General features: G+C 43.0%; 1 protein-coding gene across 5 annotated transcripts in view; it reads left to right on the top strand.

The window, feature by feature from the left end:
• MAP3K13 (mitogen-activated protein kinase kinase kinase 13) overlaps nucleotides 1-21,859 on the top strand; it is a 171,742-nt gene that overhangs the window by 7,401 nt on the left and 142,482 nt on the right. For 2 of the 5 annotated variants that reach the window (XM_068245074.1, XM_068245073.1), the window contains exons 3-4: nucleotides 1,599-1,713; nucleotides 7,238-7,373. The gene's annotated coding sequence lies outside the window, so the exon portion shown is untranslated. Of the gene's footprint in view, nucleotides 1-1,598; nucleotides 1,714-7,237; nucleotides 7,374-21,443; nucleotides 21,514-21,859 lie in introns of those variants that run through there. The other 3 variants (XM_068245078.1, XM_068245076.1, XM_068245077.1) reach the window with 2 other exon arrangements.

The following is a 21,859-nucleotide window of genomic DNA, read 5'->3' as shown; positions in this document are numbered from 1 at the left end:
TTCAATACTCTGACAGCTCTAACCATAACTCGGGGAGGCAGAGGCATGATGGGATTTGTAGTTTTGTCACAGCTGGAGTGCCAAGGTAAGCCATCACTGCTATGGGGGAATTTACCTCTAATTAGGGATGGGTGGAAAATACAAACCAATTAAAAACATATGACTGCTGTGAGATGAAAATCACAAGCTAACTGCCATAACTATGTTACATAGAATAAAAAAATAGATACCGTAACTAGGACTTGGGCAAGGCTCCCCAATGCTCCTGGTCGCCCGTGGACAGCACCCTAAGTGGCTGCAATTTTCAAGCGATTTGAGTCCCCCACAGTTAAGTCACATAATTATAAACACCGTCTACCTCTGACATTAAGGATACACAGCCAATTAAAGAATGCACATATTGCACCGAGACATCACAGGTAGGTAAGGCGTAATATTAGCAAGTTGCCAATTTAGCCACTGTGGCTGTCATAGTGAAAATGCTTGATTTATCAGACATTGAAAGAGGCATCATCATTGGCAGTTGGGTCTAAGGTAGTAGTATTTGGGATATGGTGGAGCTCATGAACTGTTTCTGAACTGCTGTGTTTAAAGTATGTTATGAGTGGAAGTATGGAACCTTTTTGACAGCCTGATGAAGTAACTGTGGAGCAGCACAAGCTATCGATGTGTTAAGTGAATGTCGGCTACACAGATTGCTGCAGGCCGACAAGCATGCTACCATGGAGCAATTCACTGATCATATGAATCTGGGCCTCCAGATGTGTGTGAAACAAACATGTAGTTCACCTTGCTTGGAATTGGGCATTGGAGCAGATGGCTGGTTACTGCCCCCATGCTTTTAATGGTTCATTGAAAAAAAAAAATGGCTGCAATTTGCACAAGAGTATCGATGTAAGGTTTTCACTAAGCTAGCATAGGGTTGCCTTCTCCAATGAGTCATGTTGTGAGCACAATATCCTGGTGTCCAAATTCCCCAGACCTTAACCCTATTGATAAAATGTGGGACCACCCTGATCATGTTCATGGACCAGATCTACCACCATGCACCTGTCAGCAACTGTTGGATGTACTTCAGTCTGCCTCCAGATACGTGTTGCAACCATCCAGCATCCTTTTGAATACCTGTCATGCCATCTGGCTGCTGTTTATGCTTCCAGAGTTTGTTATTCTGGAAATTATCAAGTGATCACAGCAGTATAACCTCGACTGTATATGATAAAATAGAAGAGCTGGGCTTCATACCTTCTTCATAACCAATACAAAAGCTCTTGGCAGTGTGTGCCAGTTAATGGTAAAAATCTGTGCTAATACAGTACACAGGGTTAAGATTAGTTGCTCGGTGAGGGGGGGTTAAGGTTAGGTGCTCACCAGGGGGGTGGTTAAGGTTAGGCACCATGAGGAGGTTTAGGGTTACACATCGCAGGGGTGTTAAGTGTTAGACACCACCAGGGGGGTTCTGTATGAGTGCAGGGGAAGGTTAGGTCAAAGTGAAATATTGGCAAATATTACTGACACTTCACTACATGAATTAAGCAGAAGAATATCGGTAAATATATTGATATTTCCTGCACTTTTTAAACCAAATTTTTTTTCAGGGTCTGTGGCTAAAAAACTACAGTATTACAGGCAGAGGATCAGCAGGACAGCCAGGCAATGTGCATCGTTTAAAAGGAAATTAATATGTCAATCTCCATAATCCTCTCACTTCAGGTGAGAAAAAAGAAACACAAGCAACGTATACACTTTTCCATGTGTTCAGTATTGTTGGTGTAAACTAAGCCTAAGGCCTGGAACCCACTGAAATCAGCAAACGCGAAACGCTACCGCTAGCGTTTTGTCTGAGCGGTTTGCAAGCGGATTCATGCACGTTTTCGGTCGCGTTTTGCAACATTGTATTTTTTTGCTCAGTGGTTGCGTAGCGTTTTGCGTTTCGCGTTTTTATCCTGATTGGTCCTGTGAATTATTTTTCATTTTGTTACAGTGTGCTGAACCGCAAAACGCTAGCAAAACCGCTCAGTTTAGGTTTTGCTGAGCGTTTCCGCTAGCGTTTCAATACTTTACATTGAAGCGCTAACGCTCCCAAAATGCTGCAGGTCCTGCGTTTGCGTTTCTGGGAAACGCAAATGCTTCTGTGGAAGTTGCCCCATCCATTAACATTAGCCCAGCGTTTTGGCAAAGTGCTAGCGTATCGCAGCGTTGCCAAAACGCTGCCAAAAGAGCTCCTGTGGGTTCCAGCCCTCAAGGTGCGTACACACATGCGACTATAGTCGTTTGAAACGATCGTTCCCGGATTGTTTCAAACAACGGTCATTTAAAAAAAAAGCAACCAACGACCATTAAGTCTAACGATGGACGAGCTAGATCGTTAAAAAACGAACGATCTAGCTTGGCGGATTTTTCCCAACGACGATCGTTTGCAAAAGTAGTACATTGTTGGAAACGGTCGTTCGCACTAGGATTGATATGCGCATTTCGCTATTTCTCCATGAAACTTCTCATTTTTATGCGCAAGCGCAATAGTTGCTTTACGTGATGTAACGTTCGTTCTAACGATCAGATCGTTACACACATTTAAAAACTGACTTTACTTAGGTCGTTCTTTCATCAATTAAAAGTTCGTTTGTCGTTCACAACGAACGATCGTTGTCGCATGTGTGTACGTAGCATTAGCCTCTAGGCCCGGACCGCATTCTTTACATTGGCTGTTGGTGGGCAGGAGTTACAGCACACCGGGTGCAGCTCGCAGTCCGTAGTTTGCCCAGCACTGAGCTAGGCACATTGTTGCATTCTCTGCTACACAGGTGGCTGTGTGTTGTACAAAAAAAGCATGGCACCCTTGTTGCTCTCTAATGCAGTGTTGGCCTCATTCCACCAGACTGAATGGGACAGCACTGGGTTGTGCAGATAAATGCATGCAGCAGTGTTAAGGCTCATACACACATCAGACTATAGTCTTTGGAAAATGAAAGATCACAGACCAATCTTACCACCCTTCATGTAGTATGAGAGCCATGCCTACACAGTCTTTTCTATGGAGCTGAACTCCACATCAGAAAAAAATCTTTGCAAGATGCTGCACACAAACATGCCGTACACACTCAAAAGATCTGTAGCTGCAAAAGATCTGTTCCTGCCAAAAATCCATTCCTGCAAATTGCAATGATAGTCTATGAGATCTGCAGATCATCATACACACATGATTTAACTGACATTCATCTGCAGATCAGATCCACCAGGATGGATTTTCAGATCTGCGGATGATTGCTTGATCTGCAGATGAATGTCAGTTAAATCATGTGTGTATGATGATCTGCAGAGCTCATAGACTATCATTGCAATTTGCAGGAATGGATTTTTGGCAGGAACAGATCTTTTGCAGATACTGATCTTTTGTGTCTGTACAGCATCTGTGTGTGCAGCATCTAGCAAAGATTTTTTTCTGATGTGGAGTTCAGCTCCATAGAAAAGACTATGTAGAGCATGGCTGTCATACTACATGAAGGGTGGTAAGATTGGTCTGTGATCTTTCATTTTCAAAAGACTATAGTCTGATGTGTGTATGTGGCCTTAGAATCCACTATCGCGCAGAGTATAAGTATCCCCATCAGACAATGCTGTTTATGAACTGTCTGATGTCCTTGTGTATTGTACACTGATACGTGTTGCTTGCCAAATCTGATCAGCAATGCGAAAGTGTGCTCAGACCCTTGTAGTACAGCACCCTGAGGGGCAGAGCACACTTTCAGGTTGGTAAAATCCACATTATGTAAAGACATCAGGCAGTGTATAGATTGTAGTGTCTGATGGGCACACGTATGCGTAGCGCAGCAGTGTATTCTGACAACATACTGCTGGCATGCATTTTTGTGTGCAATGCAACATTGCTCCATTCAGTCTAGTTGAATGGAGTCAGCGCTGCATTGGAGAGAATGTAGGTGCTATGCGTTTTTGTAAAAGGTATGGCTTACTGCATTGCAAGCCAATTCAAAGGTGTGCTCAGGCCCTGAGTATGCTGTCTACCCAGTACCGGTGCAGAGTGCTCATATTTATATCCACCATGTAAATTATATAGATAGCTGTGCTTTACAAGCCTTCAGTGACACATACCAGTGATTTCCAAAGTGTGGGCTGTGCAGCACCTCTACATAGCAGGTGGGTGGAAGCCATGCTTATCATGCCTTTTTATTGAATTAACCCTCTCTGTCTCCTGCTGGCTGACACTGCAGCAGGGCTGGAGAACCAATGTAAAAGCCACTCCTGTACTCCAAATAATCACACTGTCCAAGAATCGGAAGTGAAGGATGTTACTGGCCCGATTGGAGACAAATCGGTAACTTAATGTTCAATCGATTGTTAAGCGATTGTACATGCTGATTAATATTGATTAATGATGTACATGGCGTACTGCATGCATTTTTGAAAGCTTAACACCACGTGAAACTGAGGAGGTGGTAAAACTGTACATATTACCGCATATAATTTGATGCTGGAAAATTGTAAGGGTGCTGCTCTAGTATAATCCTGCTGGACGAGGAGATTGCAAATTGCATTTCTGTGGAGATTGCAAATGTGTAGAGAGATTGTAAAGGTTGTACAGCAAGATTATAAATTGTTGTTCAATCTATTTTGTGCTGTGTATCAATCTCTGTGAGATGGGGCAAGACAGGAGTGATGGGGGATCGATGGTCCATAGCTTTGCCCTGCATTGAGCAGTACAGTGCTTGCAGTTTGATTGAAGCTTGATAGAATTCTGCTGAAAACTATCTAAATTAAGCTTACCATGATACGAATTGATCACTACTCAATCAAATTCTAATGGAATAATGAGCCACGGCTAGGCGTAGCAGCCATAATTGACCTCTGTATGAGTAGTGGGGGATGAGCAAGCGAAATTGACAAGTTTGGTCTTGCAATGAATCAGCCCCAATCTTGCTTAGTGGTTCTCACGACTCTTAAGGTGGACACACACCATACAACTAATAGATCCAATTCGATAATTACGGTCGGTTGTCCCTGAAAATCAAGAGTTTTTCTTTGTTTTTGATCAAGAAATCCAATTGGATTTCCCGTTTTGTATTTTTGGAGGTTGGACATGTTAAAAATTTTAGGCCAACTTTATAAATAATTGTATGGTGTGTGATGGATTGTCAATTACTTGATGTACAGTTCCAATCATTTTTTTTTTCTGAGCTTTCAATTAATTTATTCATGATTAGGGAAAAATTTAACATAGGTGGGGGGTACATTGGTCCGATTTTTGAATTGTTACAATCAGTCAGAAAAATTGATTGAACAGATATTTAAAAAAAAGGTATGGTGTGTGGCCAGCGTAACAGTCAAGTTTGCCATGTGACAGGCTTAGACAACACCAAAAAGGAAAAACGCGGAGAGGAGGCATGTACTGAAAGCTGTCCTGATGCACACCGCTCCCCTGCACTCCGCCGTCCCCCTCCTTTCCTACCTAAATGCCCCCCCGGCAACCTCCTCAGGGTCAGTCGGGTCTGGCATTAGTGCGCAGGTGCTGGCCTGGCTGCATCACTGCTACGTCATGCGCAGAACGCTCCCGATGTAAGACACCTGCAACCGGGCCAGCACCTGCTCACTAATGCCCAACCCAGCCGACCCTGAGGAGGCTGCCGGGGGCTATTAGGTAGGAAAGAAGGGGGACAGTGGAGAACGAGGGGATCGGTGTGCATCAGGACAGCTTCCAGTATATGCCTCCTCTCTTCGTTTTTCCTACTTCATTCAGCTCTGGTATCTTTTAAATCTTTCTCACTGTACTCACTTTGACGCTAGTGGTTTAGACATTAATGGCTGTGTGTTATTTTGTTGAGATCCTTTAAGCAATGTGGCAGGCGGGGGGCTAAATGTATTGCTCTGCTTGTCTGTATGGTCTTAATCCAGCTATAAATGTCCTGAGAAGCTGTTTAAATGTCTTCAAAAAGCTTATCCACTACTTTTGCCATTCACTACTGTACTATTTTGATAATTTCAGTAGAGCTGCTATGTAAAACCTTTTTTTATGCCTTTTGGGTACTTACAGGATTTTTCTATCTGCTTTCCACCCTGCATTGCTGACATGGGGCTTGATTCACTAACCGGCGCTAAGTGTTAGCACCGGAGTGAAAAGCCACTTAGTACACGAAAAAGACACAGAGCGCTAAGCGCGGTGTGATGATAACGTCGCATGCGGTGCAACGAAAACGGGGCATATGGTGCCCCTGAAACGTCACACCAGTGCGCCCTGAAGGTCGCACAGTTGGGCGCACTGGTGCGAAGTTAAAGGGGCACCATATGCCCTGTTTTTGTCCCACCACATGCAACGTTATCGTCACACCACACAACGTTTTCGCTGCGGTACCGCGCGCAATGCAACGTTTTTAGTGCACAAAGTCGTTTGCACTGCAGTTTGGACGTCTTAACCTTTAAGACGTCCAAACTGCCATAACGCCGCTTTGTGAATCGAGCCCATGATGTACATGTATTTTCTTTTATAAGCCTTCTACAAAATAAATAGCAACAATACTTTAGAGATGATGGGGAATTGTGTACTTTTTGGCGGCCAATCGACCATCTAATTCGATTATTTTAATCAAATTGGATGAAAATCTGTGCTGCCAAGTGCATGCTTGACCGACAATGAGACCAATTTCTGGCCGAAAATTGGTCGCATTCTCGATTGCGCATGCTGCAAGATGTTGCTCGATCGGGTGCACAGTGCTAACAGCGTGCAGTTTCCTGACTAGCGTGACGAAACCCCCGAAGCTGTCCCCCCGTGTAACCGTATACATTACCTCTCCGCGGCCTCCGCTTGTCCCCCGCTGGCTTCCATCAGTGCATACACGCATACCCCACGTGGTTTCCTAGTAAGGGCGCGCGTGTGACATCACACAGGTGTGCCCTTACTAGGAAACCATGTGGGGTGCACTTGTATGCAGAGACAGAATCCTGGAAGCCAGCTGGGGACAAGCAGAGGCCGCGAGGTAATGTATACATTTACACGGGGCACGGGGGAAAGAGGCACAGCTGCACACAAGGCCGATTCCTGAGAGATTTCATGCTGAAATTGCTCGGGAATCGGCCTGCGGTGTATGGGTAGCTGACAGATCTCACTCTTATCAGATTCGATAAGAGAGATATTTGTCTCTTGGTCAAATCTGCCTATACATCGCTAGATGTATGGCTACCTTGAGAATGTACCAATATGTGATTGCCATTGTGTTTTGCCTTTTAGGGTCTGATGCCCTTTCTATCCCGTGTCAATGCAAGAGGACAAGTTTGGTTTGTGATTCAGAAAATGTTACAGACCAGCAGAGGTAATCATGTCGGAGACAGTCTATGGGGAGTCAGGTGTTCCAGCCTAGTAAAAGGTAAGTTACATTATGCCAATTTTACCGGTTCTAACTTCAGGGCAGAAGGCCTGCATTTAAAGGAGGCATGCATGCTCTTTCTGTAAAGGACACCCAAAGGACACCCATAGCTATAATTACTAAGTAATTCCCCGCAGAGCTGATCCAGGGATTTTATGTGACTGCCACCTGGAGTTGGAAAGGAATTATTTCCCTTTAGGGTTTAATTGGCCCAAGTCTTGTAAGATTTTTATGCTTTCCCCTGGATCAGCTGGAGTATGTAAATATGCAAGACAGAAATATACCTAATTTTTACTTATATATTTAATTTTCCTTTTTGAGTTTGATGGATGTATTTTTTTTAACCAATCATTTTAAACAATGGCAGTTGCCTGGCAATCCTGTTGATCTTCTGGCATCAGTAGTGTCTGAGTCACAACCCTGAAATAAGCATGGGGCTAATCCAGTCAGAGCACCAGATATGCATGTTTGTTCGGGGTTTATGGCTAAAGGTATAAAGCCCAATCTACACGATACTATTCTTTATACGATTCGATTACGATTCTATTTACGATCTGATTAAATCCGACATGTCCGATCACAATTCAATTCGATTTGCCATTGTTTTGCAATGGCAAATCGAATTGAATCGAATCCTGGTCGGACATGTTGGATTTAATCGGATCGTAAATAAAATCGTAATTGAATCGTATAAAGAATTGTATCGTGTAGATTGGGCTTTAGAGAAGCAGGGTCAAGGATCTGCAAGACAGCTAGGCTATTTGCATTCTTTAAAAGTAAATAAATATGTCAGCCTCCATATCACTTTCACCTCGGAAGAGGGTTTTGTATTGTGCAGTCTTCTGTGTGTTATAGTAGTCAGGACACTCACCTATCAACTGTGCATTTTGAAAAGCTGAAAGCTGGGCACCAGTCACTTGATATTTATTTGAGGGGGTAAAAAATGCACTGAGGGTAGTATATTTTAATAGTACAATTTGTAGCTTGCTTCACTCTTTCTAAATAGTATTTTCAGCAGTGGCGTACCTAGGGCATTTGACACCCGGTGCTTGTTATTAAAAGACACCTCCCTTCCCCCAAAAAAGGAAAGGAGAGAGTGCTTGCTAAGCTCGCCACGGCGGTTAATGCCAGGTCTAGTTGCCCCTAGTATAGGTAATATATTTGCCCCAGTATAGGTAGCATAGTTGCCCCTGTATGTGTAATAAAGTTGCCCCCACTATAGGTAGCTAGTATAGTTGCCTCAATTATAGGTAGTATAGTTGCCCCCAATATAGGTAGTATAGTTGCCCCAGTATAGGTAGCTAATATAGTTGCCCCAGTATAGCTAGTATAGTTGCCTGAAGTATAGATTGTATAGTTGCCCCAATATAGCTAGTATCGTTGACCTCATTATAGGTAGCATAGTTGCCCCAGTATAAGTAGTATAGTCGCCCCAGTTTAGCTAATATAGTTGCCCCCAGTGTAGGTAGTATAGCTGCCCCTGTATAGCTAATATAGTTGCCCCCAGTGTAGGTAGTATAGCTGCCCCTGTATAGCTAATATAGTTGCCCCCAGTGAAGGTAGTATAGTTGCCCCAGTATAGCTTGTATAGTTGCCCCCAGTGTAGGTAGTATAGTTGCCCCTACTTAATGTTTTCTACAGGGTTACTGTACTGAATTGCATGTTAAGGAGTAGTCCGCAGCACCACATCTTGTATTAAAGCTCTTTTTTTTGTATCAAAGTTAAAAGGTAGCCATGTGCACATGGCTACCTTGTAACTTTGAAACCAATACAAGACGTGGTGCTGTAGACTACTCCTTTGAATACTGCTGACCCCGGAGGATCACGGGATCTACTCTGCTTAGCACACGTCTTCTCCCCATTGGGTGCTGGTCCACTTCCCTTCTACCTGAATTGTATGTTATGCTGTACACTGTAATGTTCACTGTACCATCACTGACTCTGTATGTGCCAAAAACAATTCCAGGTACAACGCCTGTTGTACTTGGTGAAATTAACTAATTCTTCTTCTTATTATTTTTATTATTATTATTTAGTATTTATATAGCGCCGACATCTTCCGCAGCGCTGTACAGAGTATATAGTCTAGTCACTAACTGTCCCTCAGAGGAGCACACAATCTAGTCCCTACTATAGTCATATGTCTATATCATGTAGTGTATGTATTGTAGTCCAGGGCCAATTTTTTTTAGGGGAAGCCAATTAACTTATCTGTATGTTTTTGAAATGTGGGAGGAAACCGGAGTCCCCGGAGGAAACCCACGCAGACACGGGAGAACATACAAACTCCTTGCAGATGTTGACCTGGCTGGGATTCGAACCAGGAACCCAGCGCTGCAAGGCGAGCGCGCTAACTACTACGCCACCGTGCTGCCCACGGGCGCTTCTTATTCTGAACATTGCTGAGTCAGATAAAATGATTTAAAGTGAACCCGAGGTGAGAGTGATATCGAGGCTGCCATATCTCCTTCGATCTTCTTCCTGGATCCCGGCGGGCCAGCTACCAATCAGTGGCAGGGCGGTAAATTTTAAAGTGGACTTGAACTCTTGCACAGGACAGAAGAAAAACAGAGAGAAATGCACCCTGTATGTATTTAGAGAGTTTAGCCTGTCTAATTCCCCCTCATTTATGTCTAATTACAAGTTGTAATTTGATCTCTCCCCGTGTCACATGACTGCCACGGCAGAGATGGCAAAAAAGCTAATTTAAAAGCAAAGGTTGTTAACAATATAGCTATTAGGTGCTTCTGCTGATCTGCCTAACGGTTACCGATTTTTGCCTGGATTTTGACTACTCTCTGCCTGCCGTCTGCACTGACCTCTGCCTGGATTTTGACTAATCTCTGCCTGCTGCCTACACCAACCTTTGCCTGGATTTTGACTACTCTCTGTCTGCCGTCTGCACTGACCTCTGCCTGGATTTTGACTACTCTCTGTCTGCCGTCTGCACTGACCTCTGCCTGGATTTTGACTAATCTCTGCCTGCTGCCTACACCAACCTTTGCCTGGATTTTGACTACTCTCTGCCTGCCGTCTGCACTGACCTCTGCCTGGATTTTGACTAATCTCTGCCTGCTGCCTACACCAACCTTTGCCTGGATTTTGACTACTCTCTTCCTGCTGTCTGCACTGACCTCTGCCTGGATTTTGACTAATCTCTGCCTGGCGCCTGCACCCACCTCTGCCTGGATTTTGACTTTTCTCTGCCTGCTGCCTGCCCCAACTTTTGTCACTTTATGGAGTATATTCCGCCCACTCCCCAAAAATGCACCAACCAGTATGTGTGTCGTAGGCTGCAGAAAGACTAGCGATAGCAAAGGGTAAAAAGTCTGAAAAGAATCATAATTCTACTGCCCCAATTGTAATGTCACCCTCTGTACCCTTCCCTGTTTGTATCCTTAGGTATATACAGTGGCTTGCAAAAGTATTCGGCCCCCTTGAAGTTTTCCCCATTTTGTCATATTACTGCCACAAACATGAATCAATTTTATTGGAATTCCACGTGAAAGACCAATACAAAGTGGTGTACATGTGAGAAGTGGAATGAAAATCATACATGATTCCAAACATTTTTTACAAATCAATAACTGCAAAGTGGGGTGTGCATAATTATTCAGCCCCCTGAGTCAATACTTTGTAGAACCACCTTTTGCTGCAATTACAGCTGCCAGTCTTTTAGGGTATTTCTCTACCAGCTTTGCACATCTAGAGACTGAAACCCTTGCCCATTCTTCTTTGCAAAACAGCTCCAGCTCAGTCAGATTAGATGGACAGCGTTTGTGAACAGCAGTTTTCAGATCTTGCCACAGATTTTCGATTGGGTTTAGATCTGGACTTTGACTGGGCCATTGTAACACATGGATATGTTTTGTTTTAAACCATTCCATTGTTGCCCTGGCTTTATGTTTAGGGTCGTTGTCCTGCTGGAAGATGAACCTCCGCCCCAGTCTCAAGTCTTTTGCAGACTCCAAGAGGTTTTCTTCCAAGATTACCCTGTATTTGGCTCCATCCATCTTCCCATCAACTCTGACCAGCTTCCCTGTCCCTGCTGAAGAGAAGCACCACCAGAGCATGATGCTGCCACCACCATATTTGACAGTGGGGATGGTGTGTTCAGAGTGATGTGCAGTGTTAGTTTTCCGCCACACATATCGTTTTGCATTATGGCCAAAAAGTTCCGTTTTGGTCTCATCTGACCAGAGCACCTTCTTCCACATGTTTGCTGTGTCCCCCACATGGCTTTTGGCAAACTGCAAACGGGACTTCTTATGCTTTTCTGTTAACAATGGCTTTCTTCTTGCCACTCTGCCATAAATAAAGACCAACTTTGTGCAGTGCACGACTAATAGTTGTCCTATGGACAGATTCCCCCACCTGAGCTGTAGATCTCTGCAGTTCGTCCAGAGTACATGGGCCTCTTGACTGCATTACTGATCAGCGCTCTCCTTGTTCGGCCTGTGAGTTTAGGTGGACAGCCTTGTCTTGGTAGGTTTACAGTTGTGCCATACTCCTTCCATTTCTGAATGATCATTTGAACAGTGCTCCGTGGGATGTTCAAGGCTTTGGAAATCTTTTTGTAGCCTAAGCCTGCTTTAAATTTCTCTATAACTTTATCCCTGACCTGTCTGATGTGTTCTTTAGACTTCATGGTGTTGTTGCTCCCAATATTCTCTTAGACAACCTCTGAGGTTGTCACAGAGCAGCTGTAATTATACTGACATTAGATTACACACAGGTGCACTCTATTTAGTAATTAGCACTCATCAGGTAATGTCTATGGGCAATTGACTGCACTCAGACCAAAGGGGGCTGAATAATTACGCACACCCCACTTTGCAGTTATTGATTTGTAAAAAATGTTTGGAATCATATATGATTTTCGTTCCACTTCTCATGTGTACACCACTTTGTATTGGTCTTTCATGTGGAATTCCAATAAAATTGATTCATGTTTGTGGCAATAATGTGACAAAATGTGGAAAACTTCAAGGGGGCCGAATACTTTTGCAAGCCACTGTATGTACTTACTGTATAGTCTGGTGCCTTATTTGTACAGTTTCACAATTTTTTTATGTTTTTTTCATAAATTTAATTATTTAATATATTTTGGTGAATTATGTCTTAAGAATTGGAGGCCTATAATGCTTAAAAAAATGTAAATCCAGAAAGAAATGAACCACCAGGGAGTGCCCTGACTAGCTCGGATGAGCTAACTCTTGGGGAGGCCACATTAACAAGTGGGGATGGCAACTGCTAGCCAATACAGCATTACTTTTATCAGTTTCTTTGCAAAATCAGATCAGTACTAAACACTTCACCTCTCAAGATGTTAACATCCAAGAAATGAAGGTTCTGGATATGAACCTCCAATGTTAATTGAATACTCTTATGACAGTGGTTGAGCTTGTTGAAAAAAAATATTTTAAACTTTCCTCCAGACTTCTCCAAAAATGACAACAGTATCCCTTACCGAACTTTGCAAAAAATTTATTGTGAAAGGATAAATACGGACTCAAACTCTGCCATGAAAATGTTATCCAGAGTGGTTGCATAAAGGGCCCTCTATTGGTACACCACTTACCTGCAAGAAGAAATCCCTTTGAATGAATGCATATGTTAATGTGTGAAGATATTGAGAAAGGTAGAGGACACTGACACTTCTGCTGCACTGCCTGGAGACTCCTCCTTGAAAATTAAAGAATATATACCGTAGATAATTTTGTTGGAGAATCTTATGATACAGTTATCATATCCTTAGTAGAGCCTCTTGGGATCTATATTGACAGCATCCTACCAAGGTTTTAGAGTCAGATCGATATCCTGATCTGAGTGCTTCTTTTGTTATTGAACTTTTGGAATCTAACTATTTGCGTGTACAAAGGGATTTCGTGTTTGTTCTTTGTCATCTGATTGCCAGTTTTATGTTGTCATATTTTTAAAAGAATTCACATTTATTATGGTGTTGATCAGTGCACTGAGCGCTATACCATAATTAGCCTAAACTGATTAGCAGAGCCGTTCTCTGGAAAGCAGTAATACATTGTCAGCCGCGACCATTACTTCTCTCTAGCGTATGTAGGTGTATGCACCAACAGACTCTTATTATCAGTGTGTATCACAGAGAAACAGAGAGTTTGAAAAATATAGTAGATTACAGACTGCAAAAAGTCAGATTGGCTACTCTGTGGTTAGTAAAATATATATGGTGATTAAGCTGATCGTCACTTTATAAATCTGTTGTCTGTTCATCTCCACAGAAAAGTGAACAATGTGGGTGCCCCATAAATCGCTTTAATAGCAGCTATAAACCGAAATGTGGGTGCCGGGGCCACCCCAGTATGCAAACTGAGGCTACAAATAGTGAGCGCCTATCTGATTACAGCCGATATGCACCTAAATTTGCACCCACATTTCTTGTTTTAGCATGAAACACCCATGTAGTTTTTTTGTCACAAACTTGACAACATGACTGTTTGTCTATCTGTATTCCCTCTCATCTGATTCCCAGCTCTCCTCCTCCCTTATTCCTGCTTTAACAATGCTTTTTCCATAGTTACAATCAATGTAGAGAACACCCCAATAACCTCAACTCCTAAAGCTCGCTGTCTGGGTGTAGTTCTGGACTCTGAGCTCTCATTTATACCACATATCAACACATTAACTACCTCCTGCTCCATCTCAAAAACATTTTCAGAATCCGTCCCTTCCTCTCTCAAGAGGCAACCAAAATGCTTGTTTGTGCTCTAATCATCTCCCGTCTTGACTACTGTAACACCCTACTCTGTGGTTTTCCAAAAAGCAGACTGGCACCTCTCCAGTCCCTACTGAGCCTTGCTGCCTGTCTCATCCACCTCTCTTCCAGATCCTCTGAGGCACCCCTCTGTCTATTGGTTACCAATTACCCAAAGGATCCAGGTTAAACTTCTCAAGCCTGCATACAAAGCTCTACACAAGCTGTCACCTCCCTACATTTGCTCTTTAATCTCCAGATACCTCCCCACCCGGATCTTCCGATCCTCACAGGAGACCCTCTTGTCCTCTAGCCTGGTCACCTCCTCTCACTCTTGCATCTAGGACTTCTCATGGGCTGTCCCTCTCCTTTGGATCTCTCCCCCACAGCCTGTTCGTCTTGTTCTGAGTCTGATAACCTTCAAACATACTCTGAAACACACCTATTCAGACAAGCCTATTATTTGCTATAGGTAGCATTAAAGGATCACTGTCTCACCCATTAACCCCTGTGTCTCCTTTCCTATTATTTCCTCCCCACTACCCTCTAGATCAGGGTTCTCCATTGGGTAGATCGCAAAGGACTTCATGGTAGTTCCCGACCACACTACGTTTTCCATTCTATATATGCAAGTGTGCTCCTAAAACTGTACATAGGTAGATCATTTTGACTTGCTAATTTTTAAAGTAGCTCACAAGCCGAAAAAGTGTGGGCACCTCTGCTCTAGATTGCAAGCTCGCAAGGGCAGGGACCTCCGCCTAGTGTTTCTCATACTGCTGTAATTTACCATATGAATATGTACCAACTTCAGAGATATTTCAAACTACACATTAACTATGTATGTGTTTGTATTTCTACTATTGAATGTCATGACTGTACAGTGTCTTGGATTTCTCATGTAAATTTGTTCCCCAATATTTGTTTTGTACTATATATAGTGCTACGCAGGGGCATTGCTAGAATCATAAGAGATCTGGGGCACTTTTGGGCACTCCAGCCAAAAATGGGTGTGGCCATGCACCAGAATGTGGGTGTGATCATGGGTGGAGTCAAATGTACATGAACTTAACAGCAGTCTAAGTAGGCCTGCCCAGCAAAATGTTGGATGAAGCCCCCCATCCATTCATACAAAAAAAAACCTTAAATATAACTAGGCAATTACCTGGCTTCCGTGCTGGCTGGTCTGGCTTTCTGCTGGGCAAGCTGGCCTGCTGTCAGTCCCCCCCCATATCATTCCCTCTCTACTGGACCCCCTCCCATGCTCTCATGGGCCTCACATTGAGGCATTACATCTCCCAGCATTTCCCCATAGAAGAACCACAGCTCCCTGCATTCCCCCATAAAGGAATCACAGCACCAAGCATGGCATCACGGCACCCAATATGCCCACATAGAGGCACCATAGCATGCAGCATGACAACACAGCAAATAGCAATGGGGGGTATGGAGCACACTAGGATGTAATGTCATGCTGGTTGCTATTATGTCATGCTGGGTGCTGTGGTGCCTCTGTGGTGCATGCTGGGTACTGTGTGGTGCCTCTACTCTGCCTGGGGGACATCCCGGGCACCCCAGAATAGATCAGGGGCATGTGCCATTGATCTTTGGGGCTACCAACGCCCCTGGTGCTATGGAAGATGTTGGCACTATATAAATAAAAAATAATAATAATAATCTGTATGCATTACACAGAAGCAATAAGTGATCCACTTCTTGCAATATCCAGAGTAGAACCAAAGGAAATGCTTCTGTTACGTCAACAATAGTGGAGTATCCCTTTAAAGGACAACCGAGGTGACATGTGACATGATGAGAGAGACATGTGTATGTACAGTGTCTAGCACACAGATAACTAGGCTATGTTACTTTTTTTTCTTGCTCTGCCTGAAAAAGTTAAACATCAGGTATGCAAATGACAGTTTCTGTCTGGGTCGGGACTGGGTCGGACTATAGCATAACCCTCACTGACAAGTAATTACAGCCATTAAACACTTTCCTGTCAGTAAATGGCTTCTGAGAGAAGGAAAGAGATAAAAAAAAAGTCAATAGTTCATAGATTTGAACTCTGGCATAATTCAATGAAGGTGTCATTGAGCAGAGACAATGAAACAATAAAAACTTAAAAACTAGATTTAACTATGAAATAAAACTGCAGGATATAAAAAAAGTAATTTGTAGGGGAAGGAGGACAGTTACAATTGTTATTCTCGTCAGTTTATTTTCACCTCGGATGTCCTTTAAATTCAATACTTAAACGTATGACTTGTTTTTACCTTTTTAATGCAGTGACAGTTATTACATTTATGGTTAAGCAGCTGTATCTTACATATAAATTGTGTTGTAAGTAATATAAGAGCAGAGACAAGTGTCACAACTGTCTGGGAGTGGAGGCTGCAATAATGCTATGTAAAGTTAACCTTTAACTGCAGGTCTACTGGAATTCCCCTCTTGCCTGAGCGAGTATCGGCCAGCAAAGCTGAGTTTCTCCCATCTTTTCATCTGCTAAGCCTATATGGTTTTCATTGGTGAATTTGCTTCATTGAACTGTTTAGCAGTTATCTGTTATCTCAAAAGCAGTTTCAGCAGTGTTATAGGAATGGTACAAGGAAGTTTCTCATGCTTTTTTATTCTTAACTTTCTGTCCCTATGACAGTAAAGAAATGACAGCACAGCACCAGGATTGTTTATTATTTTAGCAGCTTGTCTCCAGCAAATAGTACATAGTACTTAGTATACTGTACTACAAGCACACATGGAAATGACTGTACTTGGTCTAATAACAGCAGTCATGTGACCGCACCTTCCTTTCTCCCATCGGGGCAGAAGCACTGTGTTCACTTCTAATGATGCAGCTTTCTCAGGCCCGGATATTCAAAGGCTGAAGAGCAGAGGAGAGCCAGTGTGGACACCTGTACTGGATAATAGCTTCAAATGATACATTTAAATGAACTGGTCATTCAGTCAAGGTGTAATATTGTATACAAGTGATAGAGAAGAGACTGCATACAGTGAGGATTAACAGACTTACATATCTGCTGCAATGTAAGACCTATTGATGAACTATAGTGGTGTTCCCTCTGTGACATCTCATCCAAAGAGAAAAAAAAGGGATTAGAAGAGAAGAGTAGTATTAATAGAAGAAAGAGGGTGAGGGGTAGAGGGGCAGTGACGGCCTTCAGGAGATCCAAGAGGTGACACCCACATAATTATGTTTTATATTTAACAATAACATTTCTATAGCACTTTTCTCTCATAGGACTCAAAGCGCTTAGGCTCTCTCAGATTCAGTAATTGGTAGTAGGATGAAGTATTCACACAACAAAAATTGTATTTCTGCAAATGCCAAACTGAACAGGTGGGTTTTCAGTTTTTAGTTTCCTCTAGGAAATTTCTGACAGCCAAGGGAGTTCTGCATAATGGCAGGTTATTAAAGGATATTGATTCATAAAGCATTCCCGCATGCGGGAATGCTGAAAACGGCTCACTTTACCGACCACACAGCAAAATCTGTATTCATAAAGGCTTTTCCGCATGAAAAGCCGACTTTCGCGAGCAGAGTGATAAATCACCGCCTTGCGCGGTGATTATCATAGCAAAAGTAACAAATGTCAATTCATAAAGATTAGAGGTAGCGGTATGCGGACGGGTATTACCGCTACCTCTGATGTGGCGAGAAGCGTGCGGAATACAGTGCAGTGAATGGGACAGACCTCCCAAGCAGCTGCAGAGAGAACACCGCACGGAGGGACTCCGCCTGCTTCTCCTGTTTCCGCATGTCTCCCGACAGCCTAACGCCTGCCTACAGCGGAATATCTCCGCACGCCTGTCACAACTAGCAACATTTTTATGAATTACCACCCTGAAGGCTAAAATACCGACAGCGGTGTTTCCCCGCTCGACGTTACCTTACCGACAGCACTTTTATGAATCGAGGCCATGGTCTTGGTTTGAGGATCCCAAACTACATTATTGGGACCATATCCCTGTTACTCTCTGAATTCCAGCCAGCTCCTGCATGTCTTCCAATACTTTTCATACAAGTTATGAAGGGTGTCTGTGATATCCTCCATTTCCTGTGTGGAATTAATCTCATCTGTCCCCTCTTGGAGAGACAGAGGGCTGATGCCTCTCCAGTGCCTTGCGATAAGAGAATAAATTATGTTCACAAAATGCCTGGTCTGAGAATATTCTTATTTACATAGGAACCAGGAATTATTATGTGGTAAAAAGAAAGACGGATTGTTGCGGGGGGATGATATACTGGATGATGTACTTCCACTGGAACTCTGATAATGCTGACATGTTACACAGTTGATGGAGCTGCCCATCCATCTCTAAATCATGGGATGAGTGTTCCCAACTGATTTCTGTGACCCTGGGGTTCGCAGTACCTAAAGATTTGGGCGCCGCTCTGCTCAGTAAAAGCTGACAGGACCTTCATCACATCAACACCATAACATATCTGTTTTGTGCCGCTAATATGTGCCTTGTTGCGAAGCACTGGAAAGGCTCCGTGCCCTCATCTTCCTGAGTCCTGCATAAAATATGGTGGTCAAAGGTCACACAGTCCCAATCCTTGTCTGGACCAATCTTGATTGCATAGATAAGTTCCAGTGATGGACACAAAGGGGACCCGATGTGATCAAACTCACCGGATGGGATGACTTAACCACTGGTCTAATCATGCCTTGGAATGCTTATGGCCATCACCCACCACACTGGCATCAGTAATGTTCAGTTCACAGAACGCTCAGGCAGGGAACACACTTGACAGTTTTAGTACGTGTTTTCTGCACCGAAAACCTGAGAACTTATGTTAATCAATGGGCTAGTTCACACTTAATGTGTTTTTCACGCACATAAAAAAAAACCTGACATTCTGCACATTTTGTCAGTTTTCTCTATCAATTACATTAGCTGCTGTTAAAAAAAACGCTCGTCTTGCTGCATAGAAACACACTTGGTGTGCAGAAAACTGAAAGACAAGTGTGTTCCCTGCCTTGGTTATCTCTTCACAGCAATATAGAAAGACGGGTACATCCTTTCCTCAATATCCAGCATAAAACCTAAGGAGAAAGCTTCCCATAGTGTAAAACATGCTATATTAATATTATAAAAAAATATTGCACTTACGTGTCCATACAAGTTACAAGCGCTTAGAGTAATTTGTACGGCTCTCCCGTTTGCTGGGCTCTGGCTGGCTCCATCCCTACACTTCCTTGTTAGACTGGCTAGCTCACAAATCACTTACTTTTAATAAAGTGCTACATTTTACACTTAATGCTGGTGAGTATTGGAGTTGAATCAGGCTGACACACAGCAATAAATACATTTTATATTATTGCAGAAGTAGGGTTTAAAACATCTGCCATGTGTAATTGCTCCATGTATCCCAATGTAAGTGGTTCATATTTTCTTCATGTGGTAATACAAATTAAAGCCTGGAGGGGGTTGCAAGCCTGTAACATTCAGTCAAGTACTAAATGGCAACTAAAACTTAACAATAAATGGAAACCCACAGACCTCATCTGAAATTTTAGAATGGAAATGTAAAATTACTTATTTCATATTCATTACTGGGTATAGTGTGTTATTCTACAAAATGGACTTTGAACTCGCTTATGCTTTAGTTAAATAAAGGAGGGGCACCGTCAGTGATAAGAGATTGATGATGGTTATGTTGAGAAATGTTGAAAAAAACAGGTCCGGGCAAAGGTCATCCAAAATGCTGTTGGCATTCCTTGCATAAAATATATTAAACAAAAGGCCTTCACTTTGCCCTGTCTAGAGCTCAGAGGAGTAGCTATGGGTGGGCAAGGGGGAACACATGCCCCCGAGCACAGCACTGTGAGAGGTGGCTCGCTGGCTGCCCAAAGTGCCCCTGCTTCTCTCCCTGCCTCTACAGAGGAGTGCAGAAGTGTTAACAGCAGTAGAAAAAGCGGGACACATCTGGCTATCTAAAGGGAGGCACGTCTGGCTATTTATAGGGGGGCACACCTCACTAAATGGGGAGGGGCACATCTGGCTATCTATAGAGGGGCACATTTGGCTATCTATAGGGGGGCACACCTGGCTTTCTAAAGGGGGGCATATTTGGCTATTTAACTACTTCAAGTATAATTAAGAAAAAAAGGAATATAGATGGCAATCTCCATATCCCTAATAATACCATTCTGGAAGTGAGCGGAGCACAGAATTTTTTTTTTTCATAAATCTCCCAGTTTGTAATGGAGTGTGCAGTTGGGGAGGTGGGGCTCTGGGTGAGGCTTACTTCTTACCTACAGAGTGGCTCCTCTGGTCTCTGGCCCATACAGAATAAGCCCTCTTCTCCACAGGCTGGCCGCATCTGCTGAATTTTGTAGTTCACAGGAGTGTGTCTGACACTGCAATGCATGCTATGAGATGTAGTCCGTGGATGCGAGTACAAAGCGGCACTCATTGCGACACATGCACATGAGACATTGCTGGGATTATACCTAGTTTGGTAGAAATCAATTTTACTATTGTACGCTTATACCTGATTTTAGACTATGTAGTGAACTTATAAGTAGTGCATTTTGTTGCTCTTTGCCGATGCTACCCTGCATAGAAGTATAAAGAGGGCGCTGAGCTACTGAAAGTTAAACATGTTGGCATTTTTTGAAAAAAAAAAAAAAAACCCAAAACAAAACAGTACCTTTTATTTGAACTTTTTCTCACACATTTTATATGCATCTAGCTATAGTTAATCAGTTGGAACGGACGATGCAATTTCCCACCTGATCGACGGGAATCAGATGCTTATTTCCGACATGTCCGACCCATTTCTGATCGATAAAGGGATCGATTTTGCAAAGTTATCATTGGAAAATCGATCCCTTTATTGATTGAGTTTGGCCATGTACACACAGTACAACTTCCTGTCCGATCACACATCAGTCGAACAGGAAATTGCATAGTGTGTTCCCAGCATTAGACATTGGTAAGGTGGCTTCACCTCTCAGTCAGTAACAACAACAATAAACAATAATGTTATGATGACATCTCCCTGTTAGTTCTCTCGCCTTGTCATCTAGAAATAATGTTTTGTTGTCTTGCTTGGCTCTGTAATACTACTCTTGTCAGTTCTGTTGCCAAGTGGTAAACAGTTTTTTTTAGCTTAATGTCCAGGTATTTCTCCTTTGTCTGCAGAGGAGTATTGTAGATGAATCACCTGTAGCTAGCTGCTCATGCCTATCTACAGTGTGGCAGACACAGCTTCCGCCCTAGCCATACTCCCTCCCCCTCCCCATGTCACTGAATACACACAGACACAGGTGAACGTTCCCTTGTCTCCTCCCACATTCCACTGTACTGTGACCACGCAATGCTGAGTGTTGGATCACAAGTGTCAAGGAAGGCTGAAGAAGGGACACCACCTGCCAATGTCTGGTATGTGTGTCTTGCTGTGATCAGCTTTTGTTACATCCATGTCTTTCCTAGGACTTTCTCTGCTAACAGTTGTTAACTTGTATTCAATCAAACTCCCCCGAGAGACTGGGCTGCGGCTTGGAAGAATGCTGTGCACTTAGGAACAGGCATACGGCTATCCTGAAAGGCCAAGTTTCACAGATAACACCTGAATTATACATTGTTTCACATGCAAGCAAGTTTCAGTGTAGATGAAAGCTCTAGCTGTTACTTTTTGAATGTATATCTTTATTTGTTCATCTAAGATCCCAGGATTTGTATTTGCTGTTGTTACTACCCGTGCTGTTTTCATTGTGTTTTGATTCAT

This window comes from Hyperolius riggenbachi, chromosome 7, assembly GCF_040937935.1.
Source record: "Hyperolius riggenbachi isolate aHypRig1 chromosome 7, aHypRig1.pri, whole genome shotgun sequence".
Classification (NCBI taxonomy): Eukaryota; Metazoa; Chordata; class Amphibia; order Anura; family Hyperoliidae; genus Hyperolius; species Hyperolius riggenbachi.
The sequence above is the reverse complement of the archived record's forward strand: the minus strand, read 5'-3'. Positions and strand labels throughout refer to the sequence as shown.